The following is a 16,720-nucleotide window of genomic DNA, read 5'->3' on the forward strand; positions in this document are numbered from 1 at the left end:
ACTTACAATTATATGTTTGTTTCTTCACTTGTTTATCTCAGGGTTCCATCGCCAAACTGTACCCTCCACTGGGTCAGGGACCATGTCATTTTCACTGACCTGTGTGTTTCATTCATCTCTCAGCACCCAGCACAGAGCCTGGCCCTCAGTAGGCCCTCAGTAAGCGGTTGTTGGATGAAGAAATGAGGATAGCAGTGCTTCTGAACTTTTAACTCCCATGTGATTTCCCCTGGAGAGTTTTTTTAAATGCAGATTCTGATTCCCTGAGTGGGTAGGGCCTGAGCATTTCTCAAGGGTTCTCAAGGCATGCTGCTGGTCTGTGGATCATGCCTTTGGGAGTGATGTCGTAGGTCAAGTCTCTCCCTCCTACCCGCCCCCCCACCCCGTCCCCTTTCTCATTGCTCAACTTCCGAGGAGAGGCGTCCAGTGTTTCAGAAGCAAGGAAGGGGCTCCTGAAGCCCAAGAAAGCATTCATAAAGAAGGAGGAGAAATTTCAAGGAGCTCAGAACTAACGAAGCTACATCGGCATACTTGAGAATGGCACAGCTGGCTTTCAGAGGTGTCCAGTGTACCTGATCTTGAAGTCTGAACAGAGATGGTCCCACCCTGGATCTCTCCCTGCAAGGTGATAGGTTAAGCCCCGCCTCACCAGGTTGCCTCCCTTCTCAATGCAAAGCTCACTACACCCAGCCCCCAGCGTAAAGCACCTGGCCTGGCTGTCCCAGGGATGGGTCCTCCACACTGCCAGTGGTGACAATATCTGGTCTCCACCCTACCTGTGGACCCAACCAGCGCCCTCTCTGGACACAGAAAGGTACAGCAGTAGGACAAGGTAGTTCAATTGAACCGATGGGGTTCCCTAGGGGCTCACATTGGTGGGAAGGTAAGGTGGCCCTCCACCAGCCAAGAGGGCAACTCACCACACATCCCTAGTGTTAAATTGGATGCTCCGGGACTTTGACCATGTTTGGCTTAAAGGACTAATACAGTGTTAAAACGTGGACCACAGCACTGGTATCAGAGTCACTTTGTGGTTGGGGAGCTGGGAAAGATCTTGCAAAATATGCAGACACACTCCACCCCAGACCTCCTGTTCCAGTGCCTTTGGAAGCAGGGCCCAGGAATTTCCATGGTTCATAGGCTCCCCAGATGATTCACAGGTGCTTTCGCCTTTCAAAGTCTCTGGGCTCATATATTTGTCTCCTCCTCAGTCTGTATACATGGTTTTTATTTCCTTTTGTGTCAGCTCTATTGTTGTGTCTTTGATCGTAAGCCCATAAGCCACCTCAAACCCCTTTGGAAGCCAGAGAGTAGAGTAAATACACCAGCATTTATACACGACTAGGTGTCCTAGGGAGTCACCCTGCCCCTTTGATGCTCCTCTTGCCAGCAAACCCGCCATCCCAGTGCAGCCCACACAGAAGCAACCCAGTGAACCCTTCCCTATTACACATCAAGCCAACTGGTCCCCTGAGACCAGCCCATCTTTGCAGTCCATATCGACACCAGCAAATACTCCAGTGAGCCAAACCATGTCCTACACGCTCAGCCACTTCTTCTGAGCCCTAGACTCTTCAGGCTTCTCTATGATGATATTTGCCTTACACATGTCCCCAAAGGGACATCCGAGTCCCCTCTGGCTCATTCTCCGAGACCCAGAGCCATTCTAAAGTGTGAGTGCAGTCTTGCATTCCACGTCCCTATCCTTTCTCACCTCATAATGTCTTTTCTTGAACCCATGCTGGCTCCCTCCTTCACCTCCACACAGCAGTCAGGCCCACCATGTCATTGCTTTTTCTTGTGTTAGTTTCAAGCAACTGTATTGAAGAAAAATACCTCATTTACTAGCAAAGTTATTGGCTGATCATTCCCCATTGGGAACTTGCCTCATTGATTCGATGCTGTATTAGACAGCGTATTGGAAGATAGATTAGCTAAGGGCACCAAGCCTCCTCTAACAATTTAGATGAAAATTTCAGAATATCTTGAGACTTTATTTTAGAATACAAAGGGTGTTTGACTTCTAATTTCCGTTCTCTGTGGAGCAAGAACAGGCCTTCCATTGATGGACATGCATAAAATACTTCACTGTTCTGTGCATGCTATAAATTCAATACTAATTCTCAAGTCACATCAGATAATGACTACAAAGTATATCATGTAGCCTCAAATCTCCAATGCAGAAGGCTTAAACCAGAGTGGGTACCACTAGAATAACTCCTTCCTTCAATGTGACACACACGAACACCCATCTCTCCCCCACAGCACAGGGAGGATGAGCCCCTTCACTTCTTTCCACCACAGCTGGAAATGAAGCCCCCAGTCCTACCTTAGCCCCACTGCTTTCCACAACCTCAACCTTGCTTCCCCCTTTCTAGTCACGCTGGCTTCTTTCAGATCCTCCCACCCAACCACAGTGCCTTTGAACTTGTTGCTTCCTCTCCCTGGGGCCCTCTCCCTTCTCTTTTGCCAAGCCAACTCCTGGGTCTCTTCAGATCTCAGGTCAAAGCTCTGGCACTACTTCCTCAAGGAAGCCCTCCCTGATAGCTCTGCCTAGGTCAAATCCCCTTCCTGCAGGCTCTCCGAGCACTGTCTACCCCTTCCTTCATCGCATGCTTGTCATGCCAGCATATTCACATTTAGTTGAGTGATTACTTAGTTCATCAACTCAGTATAGTTATGGTGACTGTGCACCCCAGGCTTCCTGGGACAGTTTTGATCAATTTATGATTATTGTCCCATTGAAATTATTAATAGCACCCTCTTTGCTCTCCAAAGTGTCTTATTTTGGATGGTAAGTCACATGGCCGTCCCCGTGGTAGCCACCCCACCAGACTGTGTGCTCCATGAGGACCAGACCTTTGCTTGTTTCTGCTCATCATTGTGCTCCCAGCACCTGGCTCCAGATAACCAGACAGATCCTACATGGCTATTGTGGCTTACGCTTGAGAATGATACAGCATCGCTTCCACCATATTCAGTTGGTAGACTGGACGCCCATCAGTGAGCCCAAGCTCTCAATGGACCTGAGTGTCAGAGAAATTGCAAAGATGTTTTAATACTACCACCTATCTGCAAGGATTTGAATTTTGTTAATTTATTCATCAAATACTTCTTGGTTCCAGGGTTCCTGCCTCTTGTCACATAGTTTGGGCAAGGCACAAGGCTTCCTACTGAGAGGCAGGTCCTCCCAGCCACATGCCTGGCTTGGGGTTGTGTCTGCTTAGAGAAAGGGGCGTGTTTTGGTTTGGTTTTTCCTTTACACAAAGGTGACATCTTTGTGCCAAGCTGTCTGCACCAAAAGGATGCCTTTTTCTAAGTGACTGGTTCAGAAGAAGAGGCTTTTTCAAATTTTCATAAAGGCACTGTAAAGACCAACAGAAACCCAGATCCATCCCCCACTATGTGTCAGACGATCACAAAAGCCCTGGGCAAAATAGAGATGGCCTCTGTTCCTAAGGAGCTTGAGTTCTGTTGGGGGAATGAAGACAATGAGTGCAGATGTGCATAGACAAAAATTAAAAAAAAAATAATCACAGACTGCAAACAGGGTTATGGGGGAAAACCCATCTGCTGACCCCCTACTCTGTGCTGGTTGCTAGAGGCAGAGGCCAGAGTCTGGAGATGACGCTGCCTTCCCAGGGCCACCAGCACTCAGGGTATGTCCTGCAGCTGAGGGACCAAAAAGAGCAAACAGAAATGGGCTGTGTCCAAAAAATTTGAATCCCACATAAGGAGGGAATTCCCAGGCTGTTCAAAGTGTAAGTTCAAGCTCGAGAGTTTCAGTACCTTCCTGTCCAGAGCACGGGAATGGCCAAGAATTTCTAGGTCTCCTCCCTCCTGAGTTGTCATTCTTTGAATCTGGGACTAGGGCACCATGAGTGGTGTGTGTGTGTGTGTGTGTGTGTGTGTGTGTGTGTGTGTGTGTGAGAGAGAGAGAGAGAGAGAGAGAGACTTCCACTGGAAAGAGAAGACATCCTTACTTCCCCATGACCAAAGCCCATACCTGAGTCGTGAGACTGGGGTTGCCTGGTGGGGCAGAGGGGTACTTAGCTTGGGGGAATGTTTCCGTGGGCTTACAGCTTAAGTGACAACCGCACCCCCCAACGTATATACACACACAGACACAGACACAAAGATATCCAGGAATCTTAGGAAGAAATACAACACAAAACCTGTATCCTGTCAAGCAGCGTAATGAAGAGAACAGATCAGTGTTGGTTAGAAAGTTCCATGAGACCAAGTGTTCTTTGATTTGCTTATTCAACACAGTATTCCCAGGGCCTCAAGAGGTGTCATTGTCACATGTGAATGTCACATGGGACATTCACACCTTGTGTATACTTGAAGTGAGTGATTGGGAAAATATTATTTCCATGAGCCGTTGTTTGGCAGGAAGGAGGGAAGGAAAGGTTTTGTATTTTTTTTTAATTAAAAATATTTAGAGGGGTGCCTGGGTGGCTCAGTGGGTTAAAGCCTCTGCCTTCGGCTCAGGTCATGATCTCAGGGTCCTGGGATCGAGTCCCGCATCAGGCTCTCTGCTCGGCGGGGAGCCTGCTTCCCCCTCTCTCTCTGCCTGCCTCTCTGCCTACTTGTGATCTCTCTCTGTCAAATAAATAAATAAAAATAAAAATAAAAAAAATTTAGAAAAGCACTGATGCTCTCGTTCCCTGAAGAATAACATTTATGACCATGCTTAAGATCCCCAGGAAAGGGCGCCTGGGTGGCTCAGTGGGTTAAGCCGCTGCCTTCGGCTCGGGTCATGATCTCAGGGTCCTGGGATCGAGTCCCGCATCGGGCTCTCTGCTCAGCGGGGAGCCTGCTTCCTTCTCCCTCTCTCTCTCTGCCTGCCTCTCCATCTACTTGTGATTTCTCTCTGTCAAATAAATAAATAAAATCTTTAAAAAAAAAAAAAAAAAGAAAAAAAAAGAAAAAAAAAAAGACCCCCAGGAAAATGTGCTTAAGATCCCAGGAGAACTAGAGCACACCCTGGGACGCTATTAACAACAGGTGCTCTTATCTCCTTTGCCTTTTCGGTTTTAAACTGGACTCCATTGTTGCAGAACATGGTCCAGGAGAGCCGGCCTTGGCATGCGGCGAGACACTGGACGGCTTTCTTCTGTGACGTGCCAAGAACATCCCACGGGACTACCTGGGCTCCAGGTGTTTGGGTGGTGATGATGCTGGCCGGGGGACAGCAACCCCCGCCGCCACTTCCTGTTACGCTTTCTGGTTGTACTTCGGGGATATTCAAATGTGGGGGGGCTCCCACACTCTGGCCCTCCGGTGCCAAACCTCCTGGGGGAAACTGGGGCCAACAGTGAAGCAGCCAGAGGCTTTGGGGCTGAGTGCCAGACGCTGCCATCGTGGGGAAAACCCAGACCCAACCCCTATAGGTGTGTTGTGCTCACCGAACATTTGCATTCATGAAACACGTGGTGTCTGGAAAAGACATGAAAGCCCATTATGATGCGGTTATGGGCTGTATCTCCAGAGGTTTGGAAATGCCGCGATGCCCCCTCTGACTTTGACAATAGTCGAATCTCTCTGTCCGAAGGGAAACGGGCAATATTTGTACCGCGACTTGCAGGAGGTTTTATGGCTGGGAAGAGCAATGAGATCCAGAGCTCCCAGCTGTCGTTGGAGGCCTCAGGCATGGGGCGGGTGTGGGGAGCAGGCCCTTGTTTCTCTGCTGGAAACCATTCTCTCCATCCTGCCCCTGCCTGGTCTGTGGAGGTGGGGTGGAGTGTATTTCTCAGATCCCACTCCAGGAACTCAGGTCCCCTGGCTCTCCGTAGAGCAGCACTAGCGGCTTTCCCCGCTGTCTCCCTCATGGTAAGATGGGCAGCCAGCTGATCCCAGCCTAGAAGGGCTGATGGCAGGGTATTTGGTTAGCGAAGGTTGTGGGGAGGTCTTGGCCCAACAGTAGTTGCCTGTTGCCTTCATGCTTGGAATTTTCCCTGGGTCTGAGGATTTTCCGTGTCTGAGGTCCTGCTTCTGGAAGAGGAGCCAAGAGAAAATGTAGCTTGTGAGCTCTATGGTCGTGCTTGCTGCTTTCTGACCTCCATAGGTGTATAGAGCTGTAAGCCAAGGTCAAAGATAAGGGTTGGACCCTGGGAGACGAAATGATTTGCCAGGATAACATGGCCAGTGGGAGATTTTTTTTTTTTTTTCCTGCTTGGCTGTGTGACTTGCTTTGCACATGAAATGTGAGCATGCAGATGGTTTTATTAGGCAGCGTGTGATCTGTCCCCGTATCTTCCCACTTCCCTGAGACCAGCAATGGTCCCCATAGTGGCTTCTCCATCAGCCTGCAGCCGGAAGTCAAGACGATAGAGGCGCATGGTCCCAATCAACCCGTAATGCACATAGAGGATACAGCACTACCTGTGTTGCAAGCCAGAGATCATGGGGACGATTGTTACCATGGCATCTCCCAGCCTATCCTGACCGATACAAAGATCACAACCAGAACCCTGTCCCTCCACATCCGAGGTGGCGGATATTAAGTCTTTTCTTCGCGTGTTAGTTATCTATCCCAGCCTGACAAATTACCCCCAAGCGTAGAAGCCTAAAGCCACACATGTGTATTAACTCAGAGTCTCTCTGTGGGTTAGGGATCCGGGCATGGCTTAACCGGGTTCTTTGCCCCAGAGCTTCTCAGAAGGTTTCCATCAGGGTGTTGGCCAGATTTGGGGTCTCACCTGGAGGGTCAGCTGGGGAAGGGTCTTCTTCCAAGTACACGTGGTTGTTGGCAGCACTCTGGTCCTCAGGGGCTGGGGAGCTGAAGGCCTCAGTTCCTAGCTGGCTGTTGGCCAGAGCCTTCCTTGGTTTTTTAGCCCACGGGCCTCTCTAACTTGTTCCTTACTTCACGGAAGCACGTGAGCCTAAAAGGCAAGAGACGGTCTGCTAGCAAGGACAGAAGTCACAGTTCTTCTAACCTACTCACAGAAGTGACATCCATCGTGTTTGTCTTAAGCCACGTGTGTGTCCGCCGGCTCTCCAGGGGAGGGCATTACACAAGGGGTTTGAGCTCCCGGGGGAGGCCGGATCCTGTGGGGCTGCCCTAGCGGCCTATCCATCTGTTTGTTTTCGAAGGAAATATTGATTGATTGGGAGTTAGAGCCCCCCCCCCCCCCGCCATCTGTCAAATTTAAAAGGCCCGCCAACCAAAAGCAGGTTTCGATGGTCAGATCACATTCGTGTTTGATCCATTCCCATCCTAATTTTCTGGATTGAGGTAATTTTCTTTCAGGTCTCGATCCTTCTTGACAAAAGCCCACACGTTCTCCATGACCTATCCTGCTGCAGCCCCTAGTCATTCCCTGTAAGAACAGAGTCAACAGAAGTGGCAGAACCTTAAAACCTTCCAGCCAGAAAGGACACACAAGAGATGACGGAGTTCTCAGGAGACCTTGTCTCCTCTACCCCGACCCCCAACCTCCAGCCTTTTCTTATGCAGTTACTGCTATGAACCGACCAACCAGGAGGCTTTGATGCACACAACAGCAGACAGGCGTTTCTCATTCACGTGTCTGCAGCTTGGCTGGAGGAGCTCTGTGCCCAGGATGGAAGTTCTGCAGGTCATCGCGGGGAGCTCTGCTCCCCAAGTCTTTCATTTTTCTGGGAATAGCGGGCCTCCTGGATGTATATTCTGCTTATGGAAAGGGCAGGAACATAAGAAGGCAAGCCCTGGTGCCTAAGCACATTCCCAGCCTTTGCCTGCATGTCCTGTCTGCTGAGAATCCCTTTGGCCAAAGCCTGTCAATGGTGTAGCTCAAGGTCAAGTTGGGGGGATGTATGCTCTGCTGGTTGTGAGGCTGGGGAAGTCAATGGAGCAGATGCTCATTCCCCTCCCCATCCCCCCCTGTACTGCATTGAGGTTTCAAGCTTATGGAAGCACCTGGAATGTAAACCCAAGTGGGTAAATGCAGGTCTCTGCCTCGAGTCTCACTGGAGAGGAAGGACTGTATTTAGAGAAACCGAACAATGCGGCACAGGCAACAGGTGATCATAGGCAGGCTAGGTGGGGCTCTGGAGTGGCTTTGGGAACAATAGAGAGGAGCAGTGGATCCACTCCTTTCTCTGGGTCCTGGAGAGGCTCTCTGGTGTCTGGCCAGGTTCTTCCCACAGCGAGGCACGCCCCACCGGCAGGCGCAGGGGAGGTGGTTTGGATGATAACGATATGGGAAGGAGGCACCTCCTACCTTTGAATCAAAGTGAGAGCCAGTTTCCCTTTCCTAGCGATCTTGCAACGATTCTGAGGACAAGGGGAGTCTCCTTCTGGGCTAGCGAGTCCCCGATACCTCCCAGGCTGGCTGATAGATCCCAGGTTCAGGGACCCTTTCAGGCCACAGGATTTGGCTAGGATATACTAACATTGTTTTTTTGTGGGGGGGATGGGGGAGGGTAATGTTTATGTCTGTTAAGCTTGTCCTCTCTGGTGAATAGCATGGGTGTCCTGTTTACTGGGATGTTATAGGTCTTCCTTTTGAAATAAATATAGCTAAATAAACAGAGTTGATTTAAAGAAAAAAAAAATAAGTGAATGCTTGTTCACGCGCCATGTCTGGTAGGGCAACAGGGCAGGAATGACGGCTTGGCCATGGTTAGTGTTTGGTAAATAGTGATGTGGTGGGAACAGAAGAGTGGGGCTTGGCCCTGTCCCTCTGGGTTCAAATCCACCCTCCACGTGTCCCATGGGGCTCTTGGCAAGTGCTTTAAGTAGCTTCTCTCCTTCAGTTTCTTCATGTGTTATATCGAAGGTAATGTTTGCAAAGTGATGGGACACAGTAAACACTCCCCAGAGGGTAGAAACCCACCTGCCCCAGCCCTTACCTGGACTGTCCATTCTGGAAGAGGCTTCTGAGTTCCCTCTGTCCTCCAGGGGGCCATGGGACGGCAGGTTGCGCTGCCCCTGCTGGTGCGTGGGCCCCTGACCTGAGCCTCTTCTGCAACAGCCAGACCCCACTCCCCTTCCCTTTTAAAGGCAGGGTCTCAGTTCAGAAGACTGTCTTTCTGGCTCTGCTCCAGCCCTCCAGAAAGTCCCCTGCCTGGGGGATGGCGGTCTTGAGCAGCCAGTAAATTCCTGAATTCACAGAGAGATAACAGATCAGCCACTGGAGCAGCTGGGGAACCTCAGGACCTTGGGGGGTGGGGTGGCCCTTTAGAGGGGGACCCGGATATCCTAAGGATCTCTAATTTTCACCCAGGGAGGCTTTTCCCATGCAGAGCTTCCCAGCAGGATTGAAAAAAGAGAGGCATCAGACTATTTATTTTTAAAGATTTTAATTATTTGTCTGAGAGAGTAGAGAGCACAAGCAGGGACAGAGTGGCGGGGTGAGGGAGAAGCAGACTCCCTCCAGAGCAAGGAGCCGAATGCAGGGCTCGATCCCAGGACCCTGGGTCAGGACCTGAGCGGAAGGCAGCCGCCCGGCCATCTGAGCCACCCCTGTGTCCTGCACCAGCCAATTTAAACATGGCATTCCAGCCCCACCAGCTAGTGCACAATGAATTAGTTATTTCCTAAAGGTGTTTCTGATTCTCTCTTCTGTAGCACCATCTTCTGCCTTGTATTTTGGGGTGTATCCATATAGCATTAACCTGTTAAATTAAAAGCTTAAAATACACTGTCCCATTGTGGCCTGGTTTTGGAATTTCTTCACTTTTTCCATATACTGACCGCTACCTCCCCTCCACGGATGGGGCTTGGGTCCGTCTGGCCTCCTTCCCCATTTACCCCCCGCTCCCAACCTCCAGAGCACATGAATCCTCTCGGTTTCCAAATGGAGAAACTGAGGCGGGACACGTGAAAGACAGGATCACGAAGAAGAGCGCCCGAGAAGGGGTTCTGAAGCAGGGAGTCGGCTTCCAGAACCCTCGTTGTTCACCCTTACGGGAAGGCAGGGAAGAGAAGAAAGGGGGAGCCTTGGGACCAGGGAGGGGAGGCAGTGGACGCCCGTCAAAGAGGGCGCGGGGGAGAGACTCCTGGCTCGAAGGAGCGGCGCTTTTCTCCCTCTTTCCCCAGCCCCGCGACAGACTCCGCCCCAAGCTTGGCGCGAGGAAAGCGGGGAGGCGGCAAGGGGGGACCGGGGGCGCTCCCGGGGCTGCGGCCTTTCCCGCCAGCGTCCCCCTCCCGCCTGCCGCCGTCCCTCCCACTCGGCTCTCCCTGCCCCTGACATCACGCCCCGGGAGGCGGGATCCGGGAAGGAGGGGACTCGGGGAGGAGGCTCCGCGCCCCGGCGAGGGAGGAGGGTGAGCGCGCAGTCCCAGCCCAGTGCTTCAAAACAGCCCGGTGGCCGCGCGTCGCGCCCCAGCCCGTCCGTCCGTCCAGCCGCCAGCGCCCGGTGAGTGGGGTTCGCCCTCCCCGCGTGGCGCGCGCAGGGCGCGGGGGCCACGTCGGGGGGCTGCGAGCGGCGTGCGTCCTGGGGAGCGGGCCGCGAGCCCCCGCACCCACGGAGGGAGGTCTCTGCCTTTGAGGGGAGGTAGGGAGGAGCCGAGGCCCATCCGTACCGAAAACCCGCCGATTCTCCGCCAGACGACCAGGGCGCGGACGTCCCCCCACCACTGCGCCGAGTTCGCCCCGGACCCCGAATTCCACCTCCCCACCCCCGGACTGCTTCCTGCGCCTTTTGCGCCGAGGCGGGCGGGAAAAGTTTGGGGAGGAGTCAGGGCGGCTCCCCTCGCCCCCGCCAGCCGCGCTCTGAGGGCTCTCGGAGATCCAGGGCAGTCCGGCGTCGCGGGAAGGTCCCGGGCACCTCGACGCAGGGTCCCCAGCCTCACGGAGCGGACGGGACCGGCGGGTCCCCTCCTCGGCCCCGTCGGCGGCTCCGTTGCGCCCCCCAGCGATGAGGAGCAACTTCCTTAGGTCTGGAGCGCTGGAGGAGCCTGGGGGCGCCGCTGGGATGACTGATTCTCACTCCCCACTCTGGTTGGGGTCGGGGGGGGGTGTTTGAAGACCCCACGCGTGGATTCCAGAGAAAGGGGAGGCCAGAGCTCGTGTATAGAGGGACTACACACTCTCCAAATCCAGGGTCCTAAACTTCACCCCAGGGAGGTCCTAATTTGGGGCTTGCAGGGGAACCAGGGGCCAGTGGAGGGTACTTGGATAGGACAGACACCCCGCAGGGCAAAGAACCCAACGCCTTATTTTGGAATGAGGCAGACAGCCCAGTTTCAGATTTGGGAAAAGCTTCACTACATCCTCCCAAAGATGGGGGCGAGGGGGGGGTGTGTGGATCTTTACCCTTGGCTGTGTCTGCTGTGGAGAGACCAGCCTGAAAAGGGATGCACAGAGGAGAAGTGAAGGGTTTGAAAAACCTGCAGCCCAGATCCTGTGTGATCCCGCGGATGGCACTGAGGAGGGCACATTCGTAGGGACAGAAACAGAAACTACAGGTTACCAGGGCCTGGGGCAGGGGGTGGGGAGTTGTTGCTTACTGGGTCTGGAGTTTTTGTTGGGTGAGAACATTGGGGATGTCGAGAGAGATAATGGTTACGTGACGTTTTCGATGTATTTAATGTACATGAAATCTACAACTACAGGTGGTTCAATGATTGATAGGTTATGTATATTATACCACAATTTAAAAAAAAAAAAGAAAAAGAAGTCTCCAGTGCCCTCCCTGCTTCCATCTGAATTAGTAAGGAGTCCCAGAGGTACTGACTGCTGCAGGTCACCTCTGCCCAGAATTTGGCCTCAGTATAAGGAAGTGGAATGAGGCTGAGGATGGGGCAGGAGCCCGGGTTTCCCCAGGAGCCGAGAAGGGACCAAGATGAGAACCAAAGCTAATGGAGCATTTGCAGGGCCCCTGGCAGTGTGCAGGGCGCCCACACTCTCCCCTTCTGGAAGCCTCACCCAGTTGCCTCCATCCCCACTCCCAGGTGGCAGGTGGGGAGAGCCAGGCTAGAGACATGAAGTCAGTTTCTCAGGATCACTGAGCCAGTAAGTACCAAGAGCCAGACTTTGAACCCCCATCAGCCTCTCCCCAAGCCTTCCCTTTATCCACCTGGCAATGCCCTGGTGGGCTTCCTGGAATGCGGGGGAGAAACTTCTGGAGAAACCAGGGCTCAGATGCCCAGGGGGGGCCTTGGCAGATGCCAAGCCCACAGCGGAGGGAGGGGCATGGGGGTGGCAGGAAGGCGCCAAACCTGTTTTCCCACTGAGGGATTTGTGATCCTCGGCCTCCACCCCCGCCAGGAATTGGGGAGTGGGAGTGAGAGTCTGAGAGCCGGCCTCATAGCCTGGAGCCCCCTCTGCCCCCAAAGCGGGGAAACTGAGATCCACGTAAGACCTGGGGACTGGTGTTGGTGGTGGAAGGCACAGAGGTGGCCAGCCTGGTGGGGACGCTCTGGAGCGGCCGCTGCAGCACCCCACCCGGGAGGGGGGAGAGGTGGCACCGTGTCTGGCTGGCGTGGTCCCGTGTCCATGGCACAGCTCACGAGGGGCAAGCAGGGCCCCCAGCATGTGACTGTAAGCGCAGGACATATCCGCTTGGTCACCCCACCCCGCACACACGCGTGTTTTTAAGGCCATTTCTTCCTGGAGTGGAAGCAAAAGTTTCGCCTAGGTTTCCTTTCTCTGCCTTGCCTGTGCTATTCGAGGCGGAAGCTCAACCCACGTGCGTGTGCGCCCAGACTCTCCATTTTACGGCAACAGGTGATTCAGAGGTTGACTCGACCGGCCGATTTTCCTCCCTGGGGACTCTCCTGTCCGGCTCTGCCGCCTTCCGGGTGGATGGGGAGCCCAGCAGAGGCCAGCCCTATGCCATAGTAAACTCGGCCAGACACGACCAGGAGGGGAAGTCTGTCGAGACAAAAATACAGAAATGCCCTTCCAGGCCCGATGGGATGGCGTTGGATTGTGGCCACTGTCCAGCTCCGTGGACAGCTGGGGCCTCTGACATAGGCCACGGAGAGCTGCAGAGCAGGGTGGTGGCAGCCGTCCCTGAAAGGGGTGACAAAGGGAGGTTGGGGTCCCAGGCGCTGGGACTGGGGAGCAGAACCCTCCCGGAAGAGGCAGGTGAAAGTCCGTGACGAGCCTCCTGGGAGGAAAAACTGGCTCTGGACGCATGACAGGGCTTAGGAAAGTAGGCACTTGGCATCAGCAGCTGGAATTGGGGACAGGAGGCAGCTGGTGCTGTGGACAGACTAGAGGCCTGACTCTTGGAGGTTGGCTTCAGCTCCTCCGGGGAAAGGATGGGGGTGGGGTTCCCAGGGGTGGCGGGAAGATGAGGCTCCCCTCTTTGCCCCAGGAGGGATGGAGTCTGGCTTCCTGCAGGAGTTACCCAAAGAGGGCAAAGAGTGGAGTCGTGTTCAGATGCATCTGGCTTTCGTTAGGGACAGGCCAAGGGGGGAGTCTAAAAATATCAGAGCCTGAGCTGCCACCCAGGGAGAGAAAGTGCTGCGCTAGTAACCTGATACCCGGGGTGGGGGCTGAGGGGGTGTCTCTGACGCAGGAGAACCAGCGGAGTTCTGTTCCAGTCACTTGGGCTCTTCCAGGCAGCCAAGCCTTGGGCGGAAGCCTGGGGTGAGGCCTGGCTGTAAGAGCTCTCTGCATTCAGGCCAGCCATGGGCTAAGATCGGGGGGGATTTTAAGGGCGTGAGAACCTTAGGAAGTCCCAGTCTGACAATGAGAGACCCACAGTGTGTGTGGGGGGGTGTCACCCAAGATCACCCAGGAGGTTGGCAGTAGAACTGGGACTATATCTGGATCTAGGGACTCAGTGTCCAGGAGCCCAGTGGCTTAGGACTGGTCCTTGGGGTTTCAGGCCAGGTCCCCAGGGTCAGGGTCCCACTTGGGATGCTGGGTTTCCACGCTTACGTACTAATGGGAGCAAGGTGGGCAGGAAGCCATGCTTAGGTAGTGGGTCACTTCCCACTGGGCACTGGGTCACTCTCGGGCACAGCTGCAGACTCTGGAGATGTTGGCCCATCCTGGGGTAGGATGTAGCGAGGAGGGGGACTGGGGGTGAACCGGCTAAATGAGTCCCCCCTCTTTCCCATTTGAAGACACTGTTGGTTTTGTTCACGCAGTATCTCGTCTACCTAATGAGTCGTCATTAACTAGAATAATTGAATTGCTCTGGCCCTCACCGTCCTTGGGAAGCAGGGCTTCTGTTGACCTAAAAAGGGAACTGAGGTGGTCCACACTCCCGCCCCCTGTGGACAGGTTGGATGACCTCAGCTTCTAGAAGCTTCCTCGTACTCCTAGGTGTAGAGCTGGGGGGAAGGCTCACCAGCGTGACGTTCAGCATCAAGGCGATCTGGAGAAATACACGCGTGACTTCATCCGCTGTCGCTATGGAGGATGGAGGGATGGACGGTTCCGTCCTTCAGTGCAGACTCCCGTAGAGAAGGCACTTTGAAGACTTCCTGCTCTGGCGCTTCTGATCACCAGCTTATGTGGCAAACGGCCTCCCCTTAAAAATAAAAATAATAATAATTAATTTTAAAAATTTGCAGTGGAGGGTACCTGGGTGGCTCAGTGGGTTAAAGCCTCTGCCTTCGGCTCAGGTCATGATCTCAAGGTTCTGGGATCAAGCCCCGCATCGGGTTCTCTGCTCAGCAGGGAGCCTGCTTCCCCCTCTCTCTCTGCCTGTCTCTCTGCCTACTTGGGATCAATTAATGTCTTTTTCTCAGTTGGTATTTTGAAAAAAACATAAACCGCGCCCAGACCCATAATATCCCAGATACTTTTGGGTAGAGTGAAACTAAAGTGGATGCTTTCAACTTTAAAAGTTTTTTTTTAATCCTTCTTCTTCTTCTTCTTCTTTTTTTTTTAAAGTAGGCTCCATGCCCAGGGCGGAGCCCAACACAGGGCTTGAACTCATGACCCTGAGATCAAGACCTGAGCTGAGATCAAGAGTCGGACTCTCGACCGACTGAACCGCCCAGGCGTCCCAACTTTAAAACCCTTTAAGTAATCGGGGGATTTCATGAATCAGCGCGGTGACCCGGGGCAAAAATCTTAGGTCTGGAGTGACAGACACTTCGGCGTCAGCATAAGGGACAGAACAGTTCACACTTAAGACAACGCGTCCGATCCAGGAGCAGCTGTGAGCTCTTTGCCCAAGCTTCTCCTCTGCAGAGACACCCCTGTGTTCCGCTCCTAGCCCCTCAGCTTCCCAGGGAGTCTCTCCATCTTTAGGGAGGGTCATTTTGCTGCTGAGATGACCTTGGACGTTGTTCTAGGTATTGGAGAAGTTGGTGCGTTGATGAAGACAGAAGCGGTTTGCTTGATCTCGGGGAAGGCTGAGGGAGAGGCTGGCTAGCCCGCTTTCATCTCGATGGGTGTTATTGAACAGCTCTGTGCAGGGAGCAAAGGGAGATCTCCCTCTCTTTAAAGGAGGCTGCCGTCTAGTGAGGGGACCATGAGTGCAAGGACACGCGTGCCGGGAGCCGGGTTGAGAGATGAGGTTTCAGGGAAGCCCGTGGTCGCGCGGCAGGTGAGGCTTTCCTGCAGCCCGTAGGACCGGAGATGCGCCAGCAGCGATGGCTGGCGGTGGGTGTGCAGCCGGGCACAGGGAGGAGAGACAGAAGATGCTGGCAGGGGCGCCCACAGTGCAGGGCATGCGGAGGGAGGAACAGCAGTGGAAGGCAAGCACAGAGGGACTCCAGGCTCATCCACGCCACAGAGACTAGACCCAAGAGCTTCCTCCATACCTGAAATTCAAGAATAGTAAAATGTTCTTCCCTGAATTCCGCAAGCGGCTTGCGTTCTGCAGCTTTGGGGGAGGGGAGCTTTAGGAGCTGGGGGGTGGCCTGCTGGAGGCTCTGCGGGCAGAGCAAGGGGTCGGGGTCGGGGCTGGGCAGTCAGCTGGGGGCTGAGGTCATGGGGACTTAGCCCTCGAGTTGCCCTTGGGACATCCTGCTGTGAACGCCACGTGGGTGGGATGGGTTTCCTGTCCGGGAGCTGGGGGCAGCAGAGGAGGCCACAGTGAGGACGGTGGCTGCAGTAGGGCCATTCTGAGAATGCCAGCGAGGTGTCCAGGACACCGTGGGGGCTGGGAGTCTGGAGCTGAGACGGGCATTTAGAGACACACAAGGACCCAGGTCTGGACCTGTGTTTTCGGCCGGAATCTGAGGGTAGGAGAAGATGACTTCGATGCTGCCAGTGTTGTCCGGAGCAAGAATAATAATTAGCAGCGCTGTTATTACAGGATCTGCAGGGCGCAAAGCAGTCTCCTGGGCCGTGGGCTTTATAGCCTTTATCTTGTTTAAAATGAACAACAACCTATGAGGTAGGGACTGTCATTATTCCCGTTTATAGATGGAAGAGTGGAGCCTTAACATTTTTGCTTAAAACCACCAGTGGCCGTGTCTGGCTTTGAATCCAAGCCTCGTGGACCCCACAGACCACGTTATAATTGATGTATCCCGTCTCTTCCCTGTCTGTACAGCATCTGTGTCCTCTTGAAATAATCCCGGCCTTTGGGGCCGGGAAAGCTCCTTTGTTACGGATGTTCTGCTGGGTGTCTGGGAGGTGGGCGCTCCTCCTCCAAGATTAGCCATCTATGCCACCAGGGTCCCGGGCATGGGCTTGCTGCCCCCCCCAACCTGTCTCATGGAGGACAGACCCCTCTGTCTTAAGGGAGGCGACAGCTGGTAGACGCAGGGACCGCCATCTGTTGAGTTCACCGGGTACCCCCGGCATCCAGCCCGGAGCTAAGTACGCGGTAGGGACCCGGTAAGCTCGGTCCCATGAGAGAGAGAGGCACCT

General features: G+C 53.8%; 1 protein-coding gene across 1 annotated transcript in view; it reads left to right on the forward strand.

Moving 5' to 3' along the window:
- The first annotated feature begins 10,207 nt into the window (after positions 1-10,207).
- EMP2 (epithelial membrane protein 2) overlaps positions 10,208-16,720 on the forward strand; it is a 29,991-nt gene continuing 23,478 nt past the window's right edge. Inside the window, exon 1 of the mRNA XM_032326913.1 lies at positions 10,208-10,346. The gene's annotated coding sequence lies outside the window, so the exon portion shown is untranslated. The remainder of the gene's footprint in view (positions 10,347-16,720) is intronic.

Source organism: Mustela erminea, chromosome 20, assembly GCF_009829155.1.
Source record: "Mustela erminea isolate mMusErm1 chromosome 20, mMusErm1.Pri, whole genome shotgun sequence".
Lineage (NCBI taxonomy): Eukaryota > Metazoa > Chordata > Mammalia > Carnivora > Mustelidae > Mustela > Mustela erminea.